Raw genomic sequence first — 16,881 nt, forward strand, 5'->3', positions numbered from 1 at the left:
ATGGCAAAAAGCTAAGAGGAACTAAAGAGCCTCTTGATGAAAGTGAAAGAGGAGGGTGAAAAAGTTGACTTAAAACTCAACATTCAGAAAACTAAAATCATGGCATCTGGTCCCATCACTTCACAGCAAATAGATGGGGAAACAGTGAAAACAGTGAGAGACTTTATTTTGGGGGGCTCCAAAATCCCTGCAGATGGTGACTGCAGGCATGAAATTAAAAGACTCTTGCTCCTTGGAAGAAAAGTTGTGATCAACCTAGACAGCATATTAAAAAGCAGAGACATTACTTTGCCAACAAAGGTCAATCTAGTCAAGGTTATGGTTTTTCCAGTAGTCATGTATGAATGTGAGAGTTGGACCATAAAGAAAGCTGAGCACTGAAGAATTGATGCTTGAACTGTGATGTTGGAGAAGACTCTTGAGAGTCCCTTGGACTGCAAGGAGATCCAACCAGTCCATCCTAAAGGAAATCAGTCCTGAATATTCATTGGAAGGACTGATGCTCAAGCTGAAAGTCCAATTATTTGGCCACCTGATGCGAAGAACTGATTCATTTGAAAAGACCCTGATGCTGGGAAAGATTGAAGGCGGGAGGAGAAGGGGACGACAGAGGATGAGATGGTTGGATGGCATCACCAACTCGATGGGCATGAGTTTGTGTAAGCCCAGCGAGTTGGTGATGGACAGGGAGGCCTGGCATGCTGTGGTCCATGGGGTCGCAAAGAGTCGGATATGACTGAGCAACTGAACTGAACTGAACTTGTCCATTTTAGGTTCTAACACCCATTCTAAGACTCTGCTGCTGCTGCTGCTGCTAAGTCATTTCGGTCGTGTCTGACTCTGTGTGACCCCATAGACGGCAGCCCACCAGGCTCCCCCATCCCTGGGATTCTCCAGGCAAGAACACTGGAGTGGGTTGCCATTTCCTTCTCTGTTCTAAGACTCTATCTTGTCCTTTCCCACTGAACCTTTCTGATATTCAGCACACATGATCACTCTCCAGCGTGGTTTTCTTTCTCTCCTTTGCTGTCTCCTTTTGTGTCAGCATCCCTGACTTCTTCCTTGACTTGCTTCTTTTCTCACTTCAGACACTCTCGAAGGCTGATCTCATCTATTGCCTCAGTGTCAGTGTTTCCGCACTGATGTCACCAGGCCAGCTCATTCCCTGGGAACCAGCCGCACCAGCGTGTCAAAGGCAGCAAACCTAAAATAACCTTATGATCCCTTTTCTTCCTTCTCCTTTCTCTGTGTGAAGCCCCTGCTTAGGGAGGACACCAGCCCCTTTCCTGGTTCATGAGGTGGATTCCAAGGAGCTTACGGTGGAGCAAAGAGCCCCCCTAAGTAGAGGGGGATGGGAAGAATCCGAGAAACAGAGCCAGAATGCAGCCCTCTCAAGAGCACTGAGAGACAGAGTCAGGTCTGCTGGCCACGTCCAGAGCACCAGGGGGGCTCCTGCATGGAGGTGCACGTTCAAGAAGACCGTCACCCTGTCACAAGTGGGGCGCCTAGTTCTGGAGTCGGTTGGGTAAAAGTGAAATGGGTCCCAAGTGGGCGCCTTGGACAGCTCTTGGGCATTCTTCTGTCGTCCAGAAAGAGTATGATCATGAGGACGATGTTTGCTGCTCAAAGCAATATTGGCTGAGAGGACAGTCTGAGCCTCCTAGATTAGAAACTAGGAAGTATCATTGGCTTCCTCCCTGTCAATCCAAGTCCCTATCTGTCGATTTAAATTCTGTTATCTCCCTACCTCAGGCCCTTCTTTCCCATTTGGCCATGATCAGAGTTGGCCATCCGGATCTACTGCATCTAATCTTGCAGCCTCTCATCCATTCATCACACCAGTCCCAGAATATTATTTTCAAATTGCTATGTGATTGTGTCGTTTCCATGGTTGAATCCTTCAGCAACTCCACCCATGACCCATATATAACCTTGGTGGCACAGTAATGGGATATTAGAAAATATTTTTGGAAGAAAATGTGGTTGAGAAGGTGGAAAGAAAGATTATATCAAAATTCTAAATTCCTTAGCATAGCATATAAGACCCTGCCTAATTTCAAACTTTATTTCCTGCCTATCTTTCTCCTCCATGAAGATTAACCACACAAAATTTTGCTTTCCCCTAAGTTAATGATGCTGACATAAAATAAATGGTGGTTGGATGAACACTGTCACATAAATAGCTGCCTGGGCCCTGAAGCCCTGTGCTCCAGCTATGGGAAATGTTCTGTGTTTAAAAGAGGTACCATTGAGTGCCTTTGCATGGGCTGACCTGCCTCACCCTTCAGAATTGCCAGTCCTGCTCTTCGGTGCTGGAGGTATAAACCTCACATCTAGCACAGTCTGTGTGTTGACTGTGGCAAGAAGCAGAGAAATAACTTTTTTTTTAATTTAAATTTATTTATTTTAATTAGAGGCTAATTACTTTACAATATTGTATTGGTTTTGTCATACATCAACATGAATCTGCCACGGGTGTACACGTGTTCCCCATCCTGAACTCTCCTCCCACCTCCCTCCCCATACCATCCCTCTGGGTCATCCCAGTGCACCAGCCCCAAGCATCCTGTATCCTGTTCATCACAGCACTGGTTATAATAGCCAGGACATGGAAGCAACCTAGATGTCCATCAGCAGATGAATGGATAAGAAAGCTGTAGTACATATACACAATGGAGTATTACTCAGCTATTAAAAAGAATACATTTGAATCAGTTCTAATGAGGTGGATGAAACTGGAGCCGATTATACAGAGTGAAGTAAGCCAGAAAGAAAAACACCAATACAGTATACTAACGCATATATATGGAATTTAGAAAGATGGTAATGATAACCCTGTATGAGAGAAATACTTTTTTACAAGACTGCAGTGTACTTGCTTTACAACATTGTATTAGTCTCTGCTGTACAATGAATTGAAATAGCGATATGTGTACATATATCCCCTCCTTCTTGAACCTCCCTGCCATCCCCTCGTCCCATCTCTCCAGGTCATCACAGCACCGAGCTGAGCTCTCTGCTCTATACAGTAACTTCCCTCCCACTAGCTGTCTGTTTTACCTCCAGGAGTGCACATACATCAATCCCAGTCTCCCAATTCATCCCATACACTGCATCTCTATTGCTGCCCTGCAAATAGGTTCATCATCATAATTAGAAGAGCTGTGGTTCCAAACTTCTGGTTGAGGTTTTGTGTAAAGATTCTGAATGGATACTGTGACATTTCCATTTAAGAGTTGGAAACAGACAAAAGCTGGTTTTCCTCTTCTTTCCTTTTCTTTCCTTCTTCTCCTCCTTCCCTCTCTTCCTTTTTCCCATTTTCTAAGTCTTATTTTAGAGTTGGCAGGATTGAGAAAAGCACTTTACCGTGATCATTGAGCTCCCAGATATTTCCAGATATCACTGTACAGATCACAAATCCCTGGACACCCAACTGCTTTATTCTCCTTTTGCATGTTTCTACTCAGTCATTTGTGTTCCACACAGGTTTTCTTTTGCAGCACCTTATTCTTGGCTATAGCCAACAACCTACTTGTGTCTGCCCACCCAAATGCATAGAATGCAGAAAGGTGAGTGATTTAATTATGTTCCTTTTTGAGATCTGATTTGGGGAGTGACATTGACATTACTAAGATCATAGCATCTGGTCCCATCACTTCATGGCAAATATATGGGGAAACAGTGGAAACAGTGAGAGACTTTATTTTGGGGGGCTCCAAAATCACTGCTGATAGTGACTACAGCCATGATATTAAAGGACACTTGCTCCTTGGAAAAAAGTTATCACCAACCTAGACAGCATATTAAAAAGCAGAGACATTACTTTGCTGACAAAGGTCCATCTAGTCAAACCTATGGTTTTTCCAGTAGTGATGTATGGATATGAGAGTTGGACTATAAAGAAAGCTGAGCTCCGAAGAACTGATGCTTTTGAACTGTGGTGTTGGAGAAGACTCTTGAGAGTCCCTTGGACTGAAAGGAGATCCAACCAGTCAATCCTAAAGGAAATCAGTCCTGAATATTCATTGGAAGGACTGACACTCAAGCTGAAACTCCAATACTTTGGCCATGTGATGGGAAGAACTGACTCACTGGAAAAGACCCTGATGCTGGAAAAGATTGAAGGCTGGAGAAGAAGGAAAAGACAGAGGGTGAGACGGTTGGATGGCATCACCGACTCTATGGACATGGGTTTGAGTAAACTCTGGGAAGCGGTGATGGACAGAGAGGCCTGGTGTGCTGCAGTCCATGGGGTAGCAAAGATTCAGACACGACTGCGTGACTGAACTGAACTGATTGATGTTATTCCATAACACAATTATAAGACAAACTTTAAAAATTAATGGACTCGAGGGAACTCCATTTACCTTCATCACCAGAAAGGCTAGGTGAGCTCATTGAGGCTCCATACGGCTGGTGTGACTTTCCCAGGGCAGAAACAGACGGCAGGGCCAGGAAGTCCTCAAAGGGGAGTCTTTTCCCCCTCTATCTTAAGTTGCCATAAATCAGAGATTATAGCTTGATAACTAAGCTATTTCTTCCTGACTCATGACTTTCTTTGAAGAAAAACAATCACAAGAGTCACCTTCTTTCCATGAGTCTGATGGCCACGGTCCCATATCCCAAATCACACAGAGGAGACGTTCTCACCTCTCCTTTCACTCTCACACCACCGCTCACCTGCTAGGGAAAATGCTCAGACCTGTCATCGGTGACTTGGCAAAAGAGAACAAGTCAGCTGTGCCTAATGACATGGACCCGTGCCAGCAAATGCCCTATGACCCTGGGGTCCGCTCCTAGTGAGGGCCCTGCTTCTAACAACCACCTGCCCATTGCCAGCCCTCCCCAAACCAGTGACTGTTTTCTGCTTCCCCTGACATCTTCTTCAAGTTTCTCCTGAAGCAAAACGTGAAGTTGACAATGCTTCACGTACTGTGCATTGCCTTGGATTTTGCAATCAGAGCCTCCTCTTATGTTTGGGAATTAAGAAGAAGGCAAAGAGCAGGAGGGAATAGGTTATGCAAATTTCCTGGGTAAACTGAAGACTCTGAAAATTTTTAGTTTAAGTAAATATGCAGAATATAAGATTCACATCAAAGGGATACTGAAGAACAGAGGCTTAATGCTTCCCAGTACAGCCTTGGTTGTAGGAGACCCCTGTTTGGAGGAAGAAGTGTTACTTAATATAGCTTCTCAGAGAAAGATTCACTGCAACCCTAGGAGCCGTGGCACAGTCGATAAGGCTGGTGTGATCAGTGATGAACAGTCAAGTCCCATTGAGAGCCGAGGTAGGAAAAATGCTAATGCAATTGCTTTTCAAAACAATACCACCTAAGTGAAAAGCCTTATCTTTATAGACGGTATTGCTTCTGCTTCCAGACCCCACGAATATAGCCAGACTCTCTGCTGATGCAGCCTGGTGCAATTTCCTCCCTACTAGCTTAGCAAGCACTCTGGCTGCTGCAGCTTCCAGCTCCTGGAAATCTGTTTTGACATCGCAGTTCCCAGTTTACAGCTAGGAGCTGTTCTTTTAGCTGGAAGAGTTCCAAATACCATCTTGTTCTTTTCATGAAAACACAGTGTTGAATCTTCTCTTGCCTCCTCTGAGAAAGGAAGGAAGGAACTTCAATAGTCAAGGACACCTGGGGGAGCATGTAAGTGAGAGGATGCTTCTGGGAAATTCCAAAATAGGAGGGAGAGCCCACTGTGCTCCTAAAGAAGTGCTAGTTCTAAGCTGCATGGCTGCAACTCGCATGGAGCAGACCCTCTCCACTCCCAGCCTCTGAAAGAGGGTCCCCACTCCCCGCTCAGCACCCTACTTCCTCAAGCTCCAGACTAGATTCCTCTACAATCCAGATGGGATTTGTTTTTAGCCTCTATTATAACTGTTCCATTGCCTTTCTGTGTTTTCTATCTTATGTAATTTATCCATATCCATGCTGTCCATTTGACACTGAAACTAATTATTTTATTTATTCTTGCATTCCGTTTCTTTTCAGTAAGTAATAGTCATTCAGAAAACTGGATTCCAATACTGCCAAAGGCAGGACTCTGTTATGCTTGGCTTTCCTGCTCCCTAGAAGGGTCAGGCTGACATAGATAGAGTGGTATGTTGGTTAATTCACTGTCCAGAGAGAAAAATACTCCTGATTTGTAGGGTGTGAATGATGTGTACTCTCTGCAGTATGAACACCACATTCACGACTGGAGCGCAGCTACAAGTGTGACATCCCTGAGTGTGGAATTCAGCAGCAGTGTTCACAATCAGCTCTCACAAGCTGACTGGTGCACACCATGTCTAACATAAATACCACTTACAGTGGCATTTCTGTGATCAAATTCTATCATAGGAATGTAAGGAATTCAATTTCTAGGTGTCTTCTCAAACTTGATTAAACAATCCCCCCGCACCCGCTTTCTTCATCCCTAGCCCTTTTTGTGTGTTTGTGGAGGGCAGGGATGTAAATAGAAGGGAGAGAGGTTAACCATAAGAATAGACGTAACATTAATTGTATTCTGCCCTTTTTTTTTTTTTTCTCTTAAGAATGTACCTTCTTGGTGGTGGAGCCGAATCTTGAGAGTAAACTCCCCCACCCCGCCCCCACTATTTCAAGTTCGTATTTTAAGCTCCAAGCAGTAAAGATGGCCATGAATTTGTCAGCATTCTTCCTACTGAGAAGTGGGATCTATGACTCGTCTCCTCCATAACAGCTTAACCACAGAATATGGTAAAAGTGAGGCCGTGCCAGCTTCCGAGCCTGAGCTGTCAGAGAGGAACGGCTCTCATTTCCCGGTTTGGGAAACACTTGCTCTTGCACCCACCTGCCATGTTGTGAGGGAGCCCAAGCAGCCCCAGGAAGAGCCGCGTGAGAGAACCAGCCAGACGGCCCTGCCCGCCCACAGCCTCGTTCAGCAGCCAGCACCTCCCTGCTGCTGCTGCTGCTGCTGCTAAGTCGCTTCAGTCGTGTCCAACTCTGTGCAATCCCATAGATGGCAGCCGACCAAGCTCCACCGTCCCTGGGATTCTCCAGGCAAGAACACTGGAGTGGGTTGCCATTTCCTTCTCCAGTGCGTGAAAGTGAAAAGTGAAAGTGAAGTTGCTCAGTCGTGTCCGACTCTTCGAGATCCCATGGACTACTGCCCACCAGGCTCCTCCATCCATGGGATTTTCCAGGCAAGAGTACTGGAGTGGGGTGCCGGCTTGTGGGGACTCCTATTAGAAGCAGCTTCCCCAGCCCCAGGGAACTGCTCCAGCCATCGCCAGGTGACACAGAGATGAGCTATCCCCAAGCCATCCTCACCAATTTGCACATACATGAACAAAGGGAATGATCATCGTTTTCCGACACCAAGTGTTGAGATGGTTGTGTACTCAGCAGTAAATAATCAGACTTTCTCCCTGCCCCTTCTCCACAACCTCACCACAGTTAGCACCCAAAGTATTATCTTGGCAAGTGCACCTCTTCCCCTTCACATTGTCTTCCAGTTCTAAGTCATGCAGATCTTAAAGAGACCTCTACAGTGTTACTTCCTCTTTCTCCTCAGCCTTTTCCCTACCCCTTCTGGGATACATATGGTTTTCCTGGTAGCACAGATGGTAAAGCATCTGCCTGCAATGCAGGAGACCAGGGTTCGATCCCTGGGTCGGGAAGATCTCCCTTCTCTGTTCTGTAATACTGTGTGAACCACTTATCATGTTTTTGGATCTTTAAATCTTATCTGCAATTTGTGTGAACCACTTATCATGTTTTCGGATCTTTAAATCTTATCTGCAATTTTCAGGGCCAAATGTGTTTTGGCAGTTACAATTTTTTCACATTTTAGATGGGTAATGTGGTACTATGATTTTTCCAGTAGTCATGTGTGGATGTGAGTTGGACCATAAAGAAGGCTGAGTACTGAAGAGTTGATGCTTCTGAACTGTGGTGTTGGAGAAAACTCTTTGGAGTCCTTTGGATCCCAAGGCCATCAAACCAGTCAATCATAAAGGAAATCAAACCTGAATATTCCTTGGAAGGACTGATGCTGAAGCTGAAGTTCCTTTACTTTGGCCACCTGATACAAAAAGCCAGCTCAATGGAAATGACCCTGATGCTGGGAAAGATTGAGGGCAGGAGGAGAAGGGGATGACAGAGGATGAGATGGTTGGCTGGCATCACCGACTCAATGGACATAAGTTTGAGCAAGCTCCAGGAGATAGTGAAGGACAGGGAAGCCTGGAGTGCTGTAGTTATAGGGTCACAAAGATTCAGATGTGACTTAGCAACTAAACAACAATAGCAAAATATGGTACATATTTTGGTTATTGCATAAAATTTGCAGTGGTGTCTGTAGCAGCACCTTGTAATCAATACAGTAATATTTTAGCAATAAATTATATAAATATTTACATTAATGTGATAAATTCTAAAATATAAATAGAAAAAAAAAATCTACCATCTTTCAGAGCCTTATGTCTTTAAGAAGTACAGAAAAGACACTGAAGACTGGTACTCAAGATTGATCATCCATGTCTTCCACTAGGCATTGATACATGACATGCTACTCATCATGTATCCCTTCTGCCTGGCAAGTTATAGATTCCAAAGAAGAGCATGCTGATTCACCACACACACACACACACACACCCCAACACCATTGGGTTTATTGACAAAGCCTATAATTCTGGAACCATTTTTGTTTCTGAAAAGGCTTCTTAACCAGAAAACACCTTGAATCTCCTTGTCATAAAACAGTGAATGATAACATGGAAATCTAAATGGCTAGAAATACAATTCATGATGTATCTGCAGGATATAATAGTCCTGTTTACATTCCATAAGCTACTTAAACTACCTTTTGTTTAGACAATAATGTCAAATCAGTAAGCATGTTCCAGTTAACTTAGTCCTGGAATTTGCAAGATCATCAAATGTTTAAATATTAGCTTTATTTACTCATCAAAAAGAATTCCATTTCAATAAGACACATAACTCAAATTGTTTAGTAATGACCAAAGCAGTGCCAAACTTCCAATTAAATTCACTTCTTTGAATTATCCGAAGTACAAACAAGAGGTGAAATAATAAGAATAAAGAATTTATAGATCCTGAATGTTTCTAGATTCTAGTTATGTCTGAGTAAATTTGAAGAATAAAATGGGAAGGAGACAGTGCACACTACCATAATTCAAATGAGTTCCTTTTGAGCTTCTTCTGACATAGGGCAGATCACTGAACTAAGGTAGATTTCTTTTTGCGATCTTTACGTAAATTGTCAAAGAGAGTCACTCATAACCCATGCCTGGCTTGCAAAACCATGTTAATTAATCAGCATCCTTGGCACACTGTCAGTTTCAGATACTAATAAATTTGGGTGATTTATAGAGCTTTGGATTTCATTACAATCATATAAAACTCAAGTGGCTTTTTTATGATTTAGGGGTAACTTTTTAATTTATACCAAACATCTGCTGTAGGCAGTATTGTTTTTCTATACCACTTGAATATTCAGGTTTTTAGTTTAGTTAAAAAAAAACAAGCCTGGAAATGGTTTCTATAAAATCATCAGCACCAACTCTTAGGCCTTTATCATTCTCAAATGAGAACAGGTTATATATAAACTGCACACAGCAAGAGAGTTTATAGTGAGTCTTTAATGTGTCACACTATGTGCCAGATGCTGTTGCTGCTGCTGCTAAGTCGCTTCAGTCATGTCCGACTCTGTGTGACCCCATAGACAGCAGCCCACCAGGCTCCCCCGCCCCTGGGATTCTCCAGGCAAGAACACTGGAGTGGGTTGCCATTTCCTTCTCCAATGCATGAAAGTGAAAAGTGAAAGTGAAGTCGCTCAGTCGTGTCCAACTCTTCGCGACCCCATGGACAGCAGCCCACCAGGCTCCTCTGTCCATGGGATTTTCCAGGCAAGAATACTGGAGTGGGGTGCCATTGCCTTCTCCAGCCAGATGCTGTACCAGACATAAAAAGTGATTTGAGTCCTCAGGAGCCCTTGTGTTTGAGTGAGATTATAGCATTTCTTCCTTTTTCTGCTTCATTTCATTTTAGATCTCTATTTGTAGGATTTCAAAAGCCTAGAGCCAACTTGGAAAACCACAGAAGTGGAGTTGGTTATTACTCTGGAAGCTATAATCCGAAGCCATAGTTTCTTATTGAAATTATTCTAGAATGAAGAACTGCCTATGTGACTGGTTGTAGCCATTTACTAGCAAGGCACACAGTTCTTCACATCCTGGTTCCCATCCTGACTTCTGAGTAAACCACAGATAAGTTCTCTTGTGCTGGTCATCCCAGCTCCCTGGCCACTGGTCATTCTTGCCCTTAGTCTGATTTGAGGTCAAGGTACCCAGGGGGTCCCTGCTCTGTTCCTGAGTTTTAGTCTCTCAGTAACCAGAAAGGAACAGCTGGATTCCTTTCCATTCTACGCTATATGTGCATTCACAACCCCCCCACACACACACATACTCAGCTCACTTTCACATACATACTATCACACACACTTACCCTGGTTCACACACGCCTTCACACATACTCTCAAGCATACGAATGCTCATATCACACCTGCCCTGTGGTGCTCTGGAGATATGGGCTTTCTGACTCAAGTCTTTCATTTAGTATGACCTCAGGAAGGTGTGCACACAGAAGTTCAGGCAAGAGTACTGGAGTGGGGTGCCATTGCCTTCTCCGAAGTTCAGTTTACTCATCCATATAATGGGCTCTCTACTCTATGAGCCTTTGCAAGGATGGAAGAGGTTAATATACGCAAAATACTTAGCGTGGTAGCAAGCACGTGATAAACATACAGGAGACAGCAACTGCGGTTGATAGGCTCTCTAAGCACGCTTGAACCTCAGACAAACCTGGCCTGGCCCCCAGCAAAGTGCCTTGGTTCTATAATTGGGTTTCTCATTCCATTCAAAAAAAAATATATTTCCTCATCCAGTTCTGGTTACAGCCTGGAGCCCTGCCTTTGTCTGGGTGACCTCTTCCTCTGTGGATGTGCTTCTCATGTCATTTTCCTTACTTACCCTGCAAATGTCACCTGCCACCCCTACTGGCAGCCCAGCGCCTGTCACTCAGGAAAGAGGACAAAGAGGGCCTGGACCCACCTCCCCCCAGTGTAGCTTCTCTGGGCCAATCCATGACCATTAAGCTTTGCTCTTAATGGTGTAGTCAAAAGGAACTGCATTTCTATGATGCATTTTTATTTATGAACAAATATAGGATCTATTGATTTGGATGAGCAAAGAAACATATGTCCAGAGAGATTTAAGAATGAGACACTCAGGAACATTCCTTTTAGAGACAATCCATGCAAGTTAACTGTAGGTTCCAAATTTTCTGAGAATTATAGTGCATAAAAAAATGAAATTAAAACTCTATTAAGTCTAAATTGCCTACTAAATACAATTGTATTGATCGCTAATGACTCAAGAGGTGCTTTGTGATTTTAAAGTGACCATTGCTTATCATCATTGATTTATAAGTGAAATATTTAGCTCAATCAGACCTAACTATTACAAATTAGAGAGCATTAGATATTTTTCTATGAGATTTCTAGGCCCTCTGTCTCATAATTAGGCAGGCCTCACTTCAGGTTCTTTAGATCTGGGCTTACTGCTTATGTAATGTATTAACAGAACTATGGGTCTAGTGGCCATTTTAATAAATCTCTAAAATAATTTTTTTTAGCTGTTATGGTGTTCTAACCATGTAATCATCAATGTGATGTGGGAGATCACACACACACACACACACACACACAGAGCTTACGGTGTTTGGCCTCACCATTCTAACTCGGGATCTACTTGTCCAGATACACGTTTAAACCGTTAATCCACCAACATTCATTGCAGAGTCAAATGGAATAAAATGAGTCATTTAAAAGACAGAAAAATCAATAGAACTGATCATGTGAGGGATTAATGAAAGGGTTGACTCAAAGATGAAATTTAAGTTTCAAAGCTAAGTTTAAGAAACATTTACAGTGAGGGGTGTTTCTGAGTCTGAGGCAAGAAGCTGGAGAAAGATACTCTTATCTCAATGAACCTGTAACATACTGTTCCACAACAGTGGCACAGTATGGGCATTATGTGGCTAGAAAGATTAGATATTAAGCTTGGTAATTTGAAAACTGTAAACAATCTTTAGAACCTTAAAATTTTATGTATTCAAGCATCCTCCTTGACAGTCCCAGATGTCTACATGTGTTTCTCTCCCAGAGAGTTCTAATTTCCTTTTCTGGTAAAAATATAGTAATGCCTTAAAGTCATGACAGCTACCTCAGAGATCCCAAGTGTAAAAAAAGAAGTTAATAGGAGGTGGGTCTCATGATCACTCCCAGGATAGCTCTAGCCTAAAATGCAGCAGATTTACTCATCAAGACAAGGAAAGCCACTTTCTGGTTTAAAAATGAGAGCCACTGAATAAGGCTCAGGTGTTATTTTTTGAGGCTGAAAACGATGTGGAGTGTGGCCACGTCCACAGTAGCAGCTGCAGTAGCAGGGGAATTGATCACATGCTTGAAGAAGAACTTCCAGTGGAAATAAATGATTGCTATCATCTTCAAGTTGTCTGGTCTTTGGATTTGTAGACAGTTTCTGAACTAAAAAAAAAATTGTTCATATCTGCTGATGTTTGAGTATTAGGATTCTCTAAAGAAACAGAACCAATAAGATTTATAATACTAGAAAGAGATTTACTATTAAGAATTGGCTCATACAATTAGTGAAGTAAACAAGTCTCAAGAGCTAGGAAAGCTGATGCTTCAGTTAAAGTCCAAAAACAGGATACACTGATGTCTCCGCTCAAAGAGGAGGAAATTCCCTCAAATTTGAAGAAAGAGTCAACCTTTTGTTCTATTTAGGCCTCCAACTGATTGGATAAGGCACAATGACCTTAGGGAAGGCAATCTGTTTTACTCAGCCTGTCAACTTTTAAAAGTTCCACTCATTCCAAAACTCCCTCACAAAATAGTGTCTGACCAGATATCTGACATGCTGTGGCCCAGTCAAGTAGACACCCAAAAGTAACAATCATTTTCCCATTTGATAAGTACTTTTGGTGACTAAACACGCTATTCAGTCAATGTCATCACCACAGTCTTCCCACAGGAAAGCCTCTGGAAACCAAATCCATGAATTGAGTTGTTGAAACTGTTAGTTCTGATATTGTGATTAGGAAGAGTTAAGAACCCAGAACTTAGAGAACATGCAAGACTCGATGGTGATGAAGGGAGAGAGGCAGAAGAAATAGCTTCTAGGAAGAAGCTATTTCCCGGAGAAAAGGGAAATATTATAGCCTCATTATTCTCTTAAACAGCCAAATTGTGCAAAGGGAAGAGAATCCTTCCAAGTGATATCATTCAGTCATGTCTGACTCTTTGTGACCCCATGGACTGTAGCACACCAGGCTTCCCTGTCCATTACCAACTCCCAGAGCCTGCTCAAACTCATGTCCATCGAGTCAGTGATGCCATCCAACCATCTCATCCTCTGTCACCCTTCTTCTCCCACCTTCAAACTTTCCCAGCAGCAGAGTTTTTTCCAATGAGTCAGTTCTTCTCATCAGGTGGCCAAAGTATTGGAGTCTCAGCCTCAGCGTCAGTCCTTCCGATGAATATTCAGGACTGATTTCCTTTAGGATTGACTGGTTTGAGCTCCTTGTAATCCAAGGGACTCTCAAAAGTCTTCTCCAACCCCATAGTTCAAAAGCATCAATTCTTCAGCACTCAGCTTTCTCTATGGTCCAACTCTCACATCTATACAGGACTAATGGGAAAACATAATGTTTCTGCTTTTTAATATGTTGTCTAGGTTTGTCACAGAAACATTATATTTTCCCATTAGTCCTGTATAGATGTGAGAGTTGGACCATAGAGGAAGCTGAGCACCGAAGAATTGATGCTTTTGAACTATGGGGTTGGAGAAGACTTTTGAGAGTCCCTTGGATTACAAGGAGCTCAAACCAGTCAATCCTAAAGGAAATCAGTCCTGAATATTCATTGGAAGGACTGACGCTGAGGCTGAGACTCCAATACTTTGGCCACCTGATGAGAAGAACTGACTCATTGGAAAAAACTCTGCTGCTGGGAAAGTTTGAAGGTGGGAGAAGAAGGGTAGCTTTTCTTTTCTTCTAAGACTTCCCTGGTGGCTCAGAGGTTAAAGCATCTGCCCGCAATGTGGGAGACCTGGGTTCAATCCCTGGGTGGGGAAGATCCCCTGGAGAAGGAAATGGTAACCCACTCCATTATTCTTGCCTGGAGAACCCCATGGATGGAGAAGCCTGGCGAGCTACAGTCCACGGGGTCGCAAAGAGTCGGACACAACTGAGCGACTTCACTTTCACTTTCACTTTCTTTCACTTTCACTTTTCTTCCAAGGAGCAGCATCTTTTAATTTCATGGCTGCAGTCACCATCTGCAGTGACTTTGGAGCCCAAGAAAATAAAGTCTCTCACTGCTTTCATTGTTTCCCATCTATTTGACATGAAGTTATGGGACCAGATCCCATGATCTTTGTTTTTTGAATGTTGAGTTTTAAGCCAGCTTTGTCAGTCTCCTCTTTCACTTTCATCAAGAGGCTCTTTAGTTCTTCTTCACTTTCTGCCATAAGGGTGGTGTCATCTGCATATCTGAGGTTATTGATATTTCTCCCAGCAATCTTGATTCCAGCTTGTGCTTTGTCCATCCCAGCATTTCACATGATGTACTCTGCATACAGGTTAAATAAGTTGAGTGACAATATACAGCCTTGACATACTCCTTTCCCAATTTGGAATCAGTTGTTCCATGTCTGACTCTAAATGTTGCTTCTTGACCTGCATACAGATTTCTCAGGAGACAGGTAAGGTGGTCTGGTATTCCCCTCTAAGAGTTTTCCACAGTTTGTTGTGATCCACACATTAAAGACTTTAGTGTAGTCAATGAAGCAGAAGATTTTTTTCTGGAATTCTCTTGCTTTTTCTTTCATCCAACGATGTTGGCAATTTTATCTCTGGCTCCTCTGTCTTTTCTAAATACAGCTTGAACATCTGGAAGTTCCCAGTCCAAGTGTTATAGCCAAAATTACAGAGACTAGATTAAAAATTGCAATTTCCTGTAGCATAGAATTGATTTGAAATATTTTCATCTGGTAAAGAACCACACACAAAACTCTTAGCATATTTTTACAGTATTTATTGAGAATATAGTGAATGCAATAATTAGATTGTATCTTTAAGGATATTTGTAAGATAGCAATATACCATAGTATCACCTCAAGGAATTTCTTCTCTCCAAATCAACAGAACCATAGAACCAGTATATCAGTTGCTAAAAACATTGAATATCACTTTTGGCAAACAGAAAGTACAAGTGGTGAGATCATCTATTTATTTATAATGTGTTCTGCAGCAGATACTCCTACACCAAGCACACAAATTAGGTTGTGATTTTTTCAGACTAACTTTTAAAGAGAAAAATGTACAAGTAATTCCTATCTTTGGTATGCAATATGTCCTTAAAATATATTTTAAAAGTGATTTTTTGAAAGTCAAAGGGAAGAACTTGGTGTGTGTGTGTCTGTGGGTAGGGGTGCATGCATGTGTGCTAAGTCGCTCAGTCGTGTCCAACTCTTTGTGACCCCATGGACTGTAGCCCACCTGGCTCCTCTGTCCACGGGATTCTCCAGGCAAGAATACTGGGCTGGGTTGCCATACCCTTCACCAGGGAATCTTCCCAACCCAGTGATCAAACCCGCATCTCTTGTCTCCGGCATTGGCAGGTGGGTTCTTTACCACCAGCGCCACCCGGGAGGTCCTGTGGGTGGGGGAAGGTAGGTATTCCATTGAAACTAAACATTATGAAAGTCTTAATAATACTTTGTCTTACAGAAATAATCATCAACAAGTATTTCCAACAATTCACTTTTTCTAAATTTTAACTTTTTTTCCTTTTTTCATAATTAATATTGCCAGCCAGCTTAATTCATTAAGCATCTAATTGAGGCTAAAAAGTCACAGCTTCAGCTCATCTAATAATGGCCTCAATTAGGTTGAATTTATAAGTTCTCTGCTGTTTAATGCTGGTGTAAGAACTTTCATTTCCCCCATAATCACTTATTTTTATAAGTTAATAAGGGTAAAGACATTGAAATATCCAGCAAATACACAAACACTACTAAACAAAGACAGCAAACCATGCTATAGCTCAAAATGTTCATCCACTCAGGGCCAAAGTTTGAATTTCAACAAAAAGGAGATGGGTGTCAGTGTGCATGTGTGAAAGGGCAGGTGTTTAAAAGGCTGTGACAAGGAAGACCCAGGGAGCTGCTCCATCATAGGTCATAATCCGCCCTCAGTCCACGAGGAAGGTACGCCTGCTGTTGGGGGAATATTCAGGGAGTATCAAGTATTTTTACTTCAATAGCACAAACCTCCTCCAGCCATGTTTAATCTGAATGACAAAAACATGCTTTAAGAAAAAGATCAGAGCTGTACACATTCAGAATATAGTTTTCTTAAAAAAAAAAAAAAACATATATTGATCAACACAGGAAAGACTAATATAAAGGCTTAACCTAGTATGGAATCCTGAACAATAAATTGTAAAAAAAAAAATACCTGCATTGGATGCCTTACTTATTAATCCACTGGATTTCAAGTCAGAAGCTGTTGGGCTGCTGGGGGTAGGTTTTGAATTACCTATGTAGAAGGACATACCAGAACTTAGTATTAAGAACTGCTGAGAAACAGTACTCCTATGTAAATATTATCAAACAGTGACCCTTTGAGAGGTGTTTCTAAGTTGCATAAAATTTGATAAGCACGCATTTTATGTAATATACTATGTAAGGGCAAGAATAAAATGCAAATGTCAAATAACCTACTTTAAATCTAGTTCTGCAGC

The sequence above is a fragment of the Bubalus kerabau genome, chromosome 15, assembly GCF_029407905.1.
Source record: "Bubalus kerabau isolate K-KA32 ecotype Philippines breed swamp buffalo chromosome 15, PCC_UOA_SB_1v2, whole genome shotgun sequence".
NCBI classification, from domain to species: domain Eukaryota; kingdom Metazoa; phylum Chordata; class Mammalia; order Artiodactyla; family Bovidae; genus Bubalus; species Bubalus kerabau.